The 8,226-nt window shown below is 37.1% G+C and overlaps 1 long non-coding RNA gene across 1 annotated transcript; it reads right to left on the reverse strand.

Moving 5' to 3' along the window:
• Positions 1–6,382: 6,382 nt before the first annotated feature.
• On the reverse strand, positions 6,383–7,461 carry LOC113307757. The gene is made up of 2 exons (XR_003339303.1): positions 7,295–7,461; positions 6,383–7,119 (listed from the first exon to the last, which is right to left on the reverse strand). It is a non-coding gene; the product is annotated as an uncharacterized LOC113307757 (long non-coding RNA).
• Positions 7,462–8,226: the final 765 nt, after the last annotated feature.

Raw genomic sequence — 8,226 nt, forward strand, 5'->3', positions numbered from 1 at the left:
GGGAGAGTAAAAAAAGTCGTCTTTCTCGAGAAAAATTTAAATCTCAGATCTTCTCTTAAACTGTCATACAAATTTCGGTTCTGAATGTAATTAGTCATTTGAGCATAATTCCTTGCAGGGACGCCTCTTTGTGGTTGAATCTCCGGCCTCAAATCTTCATCTTCATAATTAGTCCACTCTGGATCACCACGGGATTCCTGAATTACCATGTTATGAAGAATTATGCAAGTGAGCATTGTCTTGTGCATTTCACGAGGACTCAATCCACGATATGGGCCACAAATGATAGCGAACTTCCTCTTCAAAATTACAAAAGCGCGTTCCACATCCTTCCTCGCTGCCATTTGGGCATCGTTAAAATGCCGGTATGAACGACCCAATGCACCGGCAGGAGGCTGACGGTAGCATTGAACCAAGGTGGACCATTTTGGGTAGATACCAAGATAATAGCTATGAGTGTACTGGTGGCCGTTAATCATGAAACGGACTTGGGGACAAATTCCATGCTTCAAATCTTCAAACTGAGGCGGCTTATGCAAAACATTGATATCATTTTGTGAACCCGGAAGACCAAAAAAAACGTGTCGTACCCAACAATCGTAAGAAGCAGCAGCTTCAAGGATAACTGTTGGTTTTGGATAATGACCTTTATATTGACCGGCCCAATAAACGGGGCATCATTGCCATACCCAATGCGTACAATCGAGACTACCTAGCATTCCTGGGAATCCCCTTTCCTCATTTTCCCTCAATATTTGTCTAACATCATCCACGGTTGGTTTTCGTAAATATGTTGGACCAAAATGATTAATCATTACTTCACAAAAAAATGAAAGGTAAGTGAATGAAGTTGTTTTACCCATACGAAGGTACTCATCGTTCGCATCCGCTAGAGTGCCATAACCTAGAATCCTTAAAGTTAAAGTAACTTTTTGTTCAGGACTATGACCTCTAATATTGAGTGCGTCAAACTGATAATTAAATTGAGGTTCTACTCGACAAAGCTTTTCAATAATCTTTATCACCAGATGACGAGGCATACAAAATCGACCTTGAAAATTTTGATCAGAGTACACACAATTGGGAAGAAAATAATCGTGCATCAGCTTCTGATGGTAAAATTCCCTCCCTCGATATGTATACCTTCTTGAGAATACTTCTTGTGGCTCTGGAACTCTAGGTATTTGGCCCGTATGTACTAGCATCAAAATGTCGATGAATTTATTATCTTCAGCTTCTTCATCGTCAAGTTCTTGCAACCTCCTTCGATGCATTTCTTGTTGTAATCTAAACCGATTCATAATAACCTTCCTCTCTTCATTGGATCTCGCCATTGATGATTATGAAATTTAAAATGAGAATAGAGATAGAGAAATTAGTGAAATATAGGTTGAAGTAGGCGTGAGTACCTTGGAGAAATACGGGGGCGTATATATAGGAACCAGTGAGGGGAATAGCCGTTGCAAAATATCCAGTGGTCGATATAATTAATATCTCCAGCGATATTATTTATATCGCCCAATTTAATGTATAACGCCAGCGATAATCTCAATATCGCCAGCGTTATTCATAATATCGTTCGCTGGAATGTCTATCGCTTATTGGTTTTCCCATAGTAGCGCAATTGGTTTTCCATGCCACCTGGTATACCAAACAGTTTTTTTTGGCATGTGCATAGGAATAGGCCTAAGCATCGCAGGAAGCGGTTGCAAGATAAGAAGGTGAGTAAGATAATGAAGGAATAATACGACGCACCTACGAGGAAGGTAATAGAGAGCCCGTCCGAGCGATGAGAAGGCGTACCACACCAATACCAACAGAAAAACACCATATCATTCCTTAGGAAGTCTATTTTCTTATAAATACCGGTCCATATAGCAGGAGATAGACATGTTCTTTATGATATTTTTCTTTACTGAGAGTTAGACTTAGAGCTTAGAGTTTTGAGTAAAAGAAAGAGAAATCCTTGTAATTTGAGAAAAGAGTAAGACCTTGAGAAATAATAATAAAAATGATACTTTCCCATTGTGGATTATGGCCGAACCACTTTGTATAGTTATGTCGTTGTTTACTTTATGTTCTTTACATCTTATGTTTGTTTCATATTTTGTTGACTATACCTTGTTGGTCGTTAGATCTATTTGGGTGTGGTATGTAGAAAATATGCAACGACAATAATATAAATTTAGGCGGGATGGCTAACCGGCACAACTGATCCATTTGTCCTTATTCGACACTCCCCATAATATAATTGAGCAAAATTACCAATAGCAGTACCAATTTATTTGGAGTGTACCGAAGTCTTTATATACGATAAAGCATCTTCTACCTTTACAATGGTACGCTCCCAAACAAATTGGTAGCCTATTAGGGGCCAAGCCATGTATTTGAGTCTGAAACTCCGTGTGTGTTTAGTTCAGAGATATGAAACCAAACGTCCAACTGAGAAAATACAGAAACAGTTTTCCTAGAAACTTTTTTGTTAATATTTTTTAGTAAAGTTTTCCTAGAGAACTTGATTAAATTAGAACCTAATTAGTAGAGTGGACTGATGATGACAAAAAAAGAAAAGAAGAGCCAGAGAATATAATGCTCTCAAGTCTCAAGTCCTACATTGACGCAAGCATATTCTATTTTTTAGTTTATCTGTACGAGTTCATGGTTTAGCCACCAAAAGATGTCAGCTCGGGTAATGACCTTTCGATGATTCGATCGGAAGCTTGATTACAAACGAAGTTATGGTATATTCCTGTGTACTTTACCCGAGTTCTCAACATTGGTAAACTAAGCATCCTGTAACTACTAACCTCACAGATGCGACTCGATTAAAGCTAATTTTAAATCGAATGAGTACAAACAATATGATGCGTAACATATCGAGTGAATACAAAGAAAATAATGCAAGTAATAGAGACATGACCCAAGTGCAGCCAAGACTACAATTACTTTCCCGTACCAACACTAATCATTGAGCTACAAGCCGTGCTTGTATCTCAACTGCTATCAATTTCCACTGGTTCAAATCATGGGTCCGGTCAGATGTATGGCTGAGCGAGGCTGAACAAATTGCCATTATAACCAGGGATTTCTCATGGAAGTTAAAAAGATACGTTCTGACCCACGCATCAGCCGGTTTCACGTGCATTAGGCCCCAAGTCCGAAAGCTAAATGCCCAACTGTGAAAGATCCGAACTGAGAGTTAAATGCCCGACTGCGAAAGGCCCGAAATAATCATCGAAAACCCTTCAACTCTTTTGCAAGTTCGGTTTATTTGGCACATCTAAAATTTCAATTGGATTCTGTTTGGTACGGAGTAAGACCCACTAGCTGATCTACTGCAATTAGGATTGCATCCTACAAGATGACCAACAACAACAAGAGTCGAGTATCATGTATGCCCACTAAATTGCACTAGACCTTTATAAATGAAAGTAATGCATCAAAGTCTAGAAAAAGTAACACAATCATTGTACAATAAAACTATAAATAATTCAAAGATAAACTGGGATCATCTGCACGTCTATCTTTGTCTTACAAATGCTTCTCCCATTAAGGCATTTCTTTTGAGTTTGAGATAGACAGAGGTGCTCAACAATGTCAAGTCTCCACAACAAAAAAGCTGGTTTTATGTTAATAGCTGTAGATGGACCTCATAAAGTGACAGAAAAAGAGAGAAAGTGAAGGGAGTAAAAAAACTGAGCCATCAAATCTTTCTTTCACTACCATCCACCACCAATGAAAGTTAAGGGATGGTGACTTCAGAGTCATTCAGTGTGCCTAGGACACACTAGAATCTTTGACTCATTGTATCTTCTGTCACCGACAACATAATCTGAGAGATATCAAGAGCATTCAATTTGCATCTCTCTCTATGAAACCAGTTTCAGATTTCAATTCAAGAGACAGAAACCATTGGCCATTAAACAAAACCCTATTAGCATTCTGTACTCTGCCCTTATTAATGTCAAACCGCAAGTCAAGCAAGATATTATCATGGGCTATTATCATCTTAGTTTTTAACAATTACACAATTGAACTAGACTTGTACTCCAACTCGAGCAATACTGGTACAAAATCAATGTCCCCATGAGCTGCCAAAGCATGTTTCAAAGGTAGCAATTAGATCTGCCACGCATTTGGATATTTCCCAAGGCAATCTTTTGGTTTTCTAATAAGTAGTTGACAGGGAGGAATCCAATGTAATGGTGAATACTGATCTACTGGTAGGGAAGGACAACTAAACCCTATGTTATCATGGAATAACTGGACAGTAATAGTTAGCAGGTGTTAACACCCCAGTTCTCTAACCAAAGGCATTACTGACAATTAACAAAGGAAACTAAATTTTGACAGAGTCTCCCCTGTAAACTGAGCATTCATTTTAACCTGATTAAGGCACACTAAAGTATACATACTTATACAAGTGAAGCTACTGATAAATAAGTTATGTATAAGCACAACAACAAGAGTACAAGACTGACACCCAGAGCCTAAGTAATATAAAGATTGTAACTCAAGAATAAATGTTTTTCTCAATGTTGTCCAGCAAATGGATCCAGAACCTAAAGGAGAACTCTAGATAACAAACCCCGTAAGAAACCACGAATATTCTGAGTGAGAAAAACTCAGTAGGTAGAACTGACCACCTTAGTAGCATTAAGTTACAATCTACCAAACAAACACGCACAAATTATCAAGAAGGTGTTGCATACAAACCGATTACGAGAAGCAGGTATTATATTAATTCCTCTTAACACGACACACGGAAAACAATGGGCCAAATCCCCCACTAAGTTGGTATTTATATGCCCAAAAAATACCAGAATAAGAGAAAGGATAATAACACCTCTTGCACACAACACGACAACAAGACGGATCAAAACACCACGAATTGCTGACTCCAACAGGACTAAATCTCTATTCAGTTATACATTGCAGTAAGGCAGAACGAACCCCATGCACTATCAAAATGGCCCCAATAGGCGTAAACCCCATATCAAATATACTTGCAGCAACACAAAACGAACACCATGAGCAATCAAAATAATGCCCCACTTGAACAAATCCCAAATCAAAGAAATAATATCAACACAAAATATCATGTAGATTCATGACCCTCACATTTCACTTCATAACAGGATACATGTTCTAAAACAAAATCTTATAATCAAACCAACATACAACACTCAAGGTTCAGAAGAATTTGTCTACCCAAAAGAGAAAAATTCTATGTTACAGAACTATCACCTCAAAGCTTCGATTTAAAGTATTATCACAATCGCCAAATTGATATTTCGTGATGACCAAAATATTTGTACAAGTTCCCTAATCTGACTTAGGTAGGTCTCCTGTGTATTTCTAAATTTTAGGGATGATAAGGATCTTCTTTTTTCATATATAAGGTCTACGATGTTCGTAAGTTTCGTATCATGTCAAACAAACAAGTATAATGCTAGTTGAGATTGACTTAATCAGATGTCATGCAGTGTTATTAAGATGGGTGAATTACCTACCTTTAGTATAAAGAAATTCAGGCGACTCCTCGCCCAAATTAATTAGTGCCTTGCTGCTCACATACTGAGAAAGAAGGCAACGTTAAGTTCCATAGCTTGGACCCAAATTCTTTTATAAAGACCATGACTGATGACACTTAAATTGTGAACAACAGATTTAAGCGTTTCGTATTAAGTTTCTTAGATGGTTGTCAAAACTGAATCCCAGTCTCATCGGCTCCTGCCTTCTCCATAGTTAGCACTAGGGACTAAAGCCAGAAAGAAAATTGTATACACAACACACCGAATTCAAAGCCATAATTAACTATCACAGAAATAAGACTACCACTATCAACTTCCTAAGATGACAATCTCACCCACACCTGTATCAGATGGTCATAATTCTTCAGCTATAGCCAGGAAAAACGTATATGATAGCCCCCCTGGAAAAAAATCACTCAAAATGGCACATTTGATATAGAAAGTGACAGTCTGCAGTTTCAACTTTAAGTGAACTGGACTGACAGAACAAGAACGGGATTGAACTCTCTCTTTAGTTTTTGTTTACTCTTGAACCTTATATGAACAAATGTATTCGACTACAAGCATCACAGGGAACATAAGCAACATAACAAGTTAACAACATGTTCAGATATTCATAAAACAACTACCAGAAAAGTCATAAACAACATATTCCTTTCAACATAACTACCGTGTATTCAGATAAAAGAGTTCACAAAGCAATCCGCCAATCTCTACTTTAAGCCTTACTCATCATTATAATGCAGTCACTTATTATTACTTAACAAGATTGTTGAGTAGGCTTAAACATGTATGAAAGATCAATTCAGGCTGGAGTGATATGTAAAGCTCAAATAAGACACATGTGAACAGCCATTTCCGATTTGGATTGAAATTGTTGAAAAACTAACTTATGAACCTGAGCATGTATTTATTTGCAGAAACTATTAGGTCTTTGGAGGATATAAATCACATCCAACAACTAAACTTCAGAGAACATAAGATACAAAATTAAAAAGAAGCAAAGTAAAGGATAACTCCCAATTATGCTGAAATGAAAAGAACCAGAACAACAATAGCGAGAAGAAGAATATCCCTTATCTTAAATCCAACCGATGACTGATCGATGTGCATCGGGTGTTCAAGGTGCTTATTGTGAGATACTGCTTACTGGTAGGTTCTGGAACAAGTTCAAACAAGAGCCAAGACAAGATCCTTCATCACAATGATAGAAAAAACTCTCAAATAGACAGAGACCCATTCACGAGTGACTTCCTGGTGAACATAATCTTTCAATATCTCTTCCATTCCAAGATTCATATGCCAGAAAACAGCACGGTTCGCCTCAAACATCTTTTTCAATGTGTTCCCTTTCACAGCTGACTTTTGCACTTTCTCTAATGGAGTTGCCCCAAAGCATCTTGTGGTGGTATTCTGATAAGGAGGATAAGTTCCATTCTGAATTTGCCTATTAATAAGTCCATTGGTGCTCCCTAAGGTATGGAATTCATTGTTTAATACTGAAGTTGACGATACTGGAGTTTGTATCTTCCCGATACTGTTCCTAGCTTGGATCATCTTGTTTAATAACACTCTCCTCGACATCCTTAGACACATAAAAAAAAATACAAATGATCTGTTTGCATAAGTTTGGGACTAAATTGTGATTGATTTGGAAATATAATCTGTTAACTAAAGTGACCTAATCATTTGAACATTCCATATATATAAAGGGAGTAACCAGAACAAATTAAAATTTTCTACAAGTTATGGTGGAATACCTGTTTCGATTTCCAAATTGCAACGAAAGAAGTGAGAATCCAAAGAATAAGACACCGCAAGATCTCTCCGATCAGTCAACTCTCCTCTAGAAACTCAATGAACAGATAGAAAAAGAAATGGGATATGGCCTAAACTAAAGTACCAAACCCTAAGGGATTCATAATAAAATTGGTCCAGCTATAGGGCTAAAAACGAAACATAGAAGAATAAGAAGCAAAATTTGGGCCCTATTTACAACTTTTGGGTACTACCAAAATTGGGCCTTGTTCGACTAGGAACCAAGTAATGTCGAGCCAGCCAAACTATTGGCCAAAATTTAGAACGTTTTTTTGGGGACCATGGTTTTTTTTTGGGATCATGGTTCTATTTTTAGTAAGATATTTAGAAGTAAATCTAGGTCACCCCTTATCTAGATATTTATATTAATACCTAAACTACCCTCCTGATTAATTTTGGCAATGATTAGTGAAATGATTAAGCTAAAGAAGTAGAATTATTGAGAGAGTAAACTTAGAGAAGATGAAGATGAAAAACATGGAAAATAAATATTTTTCCAATTCACTAAGCTTGAGTATTCAAGTGATGATAGTTCATCTGATTCTTCATCTCCATCCTCTCATAGAGTATTTGTTAATCGTCACAATGATCTAGATATGAGTTATTTCTTAGATGGTGAATGTATTCTTCCACAAACTCAATCTCAAGATGAAAATGATGGATTTTACCAACCACAACCGAAGGAAGAGTATTTGGGTACCCAACTATGCTTCGAACTTAGATAATGGTGGTTGAATTGGTCCAAATATTCATAAAACTGTAAATTTTTATAAAAAATTCCTGCTAGGTTCAGGTAGTTTGGTTACCAAGTGTGAAGAACAGGTAACCGAACACGGAGTTCGGTTAATAAATGTCAAGAACATATAACCGAACA

Source organism: Papaver somniferum, chromosome 9 (assembly GCF_003573695.1).
Source record: "Papaver somniferum cultivar HN1 chromosome 9, ASM357369v1, whole genome shotgun sequence".
Classification (NCBI taxonomy): domain Eukaryota; kingdom Viridiplantae; phylum Streptophyta; class Magnoliopsida; order Ranunculales; family Papaveraceae; genus Papaver; species Papaver somniferum.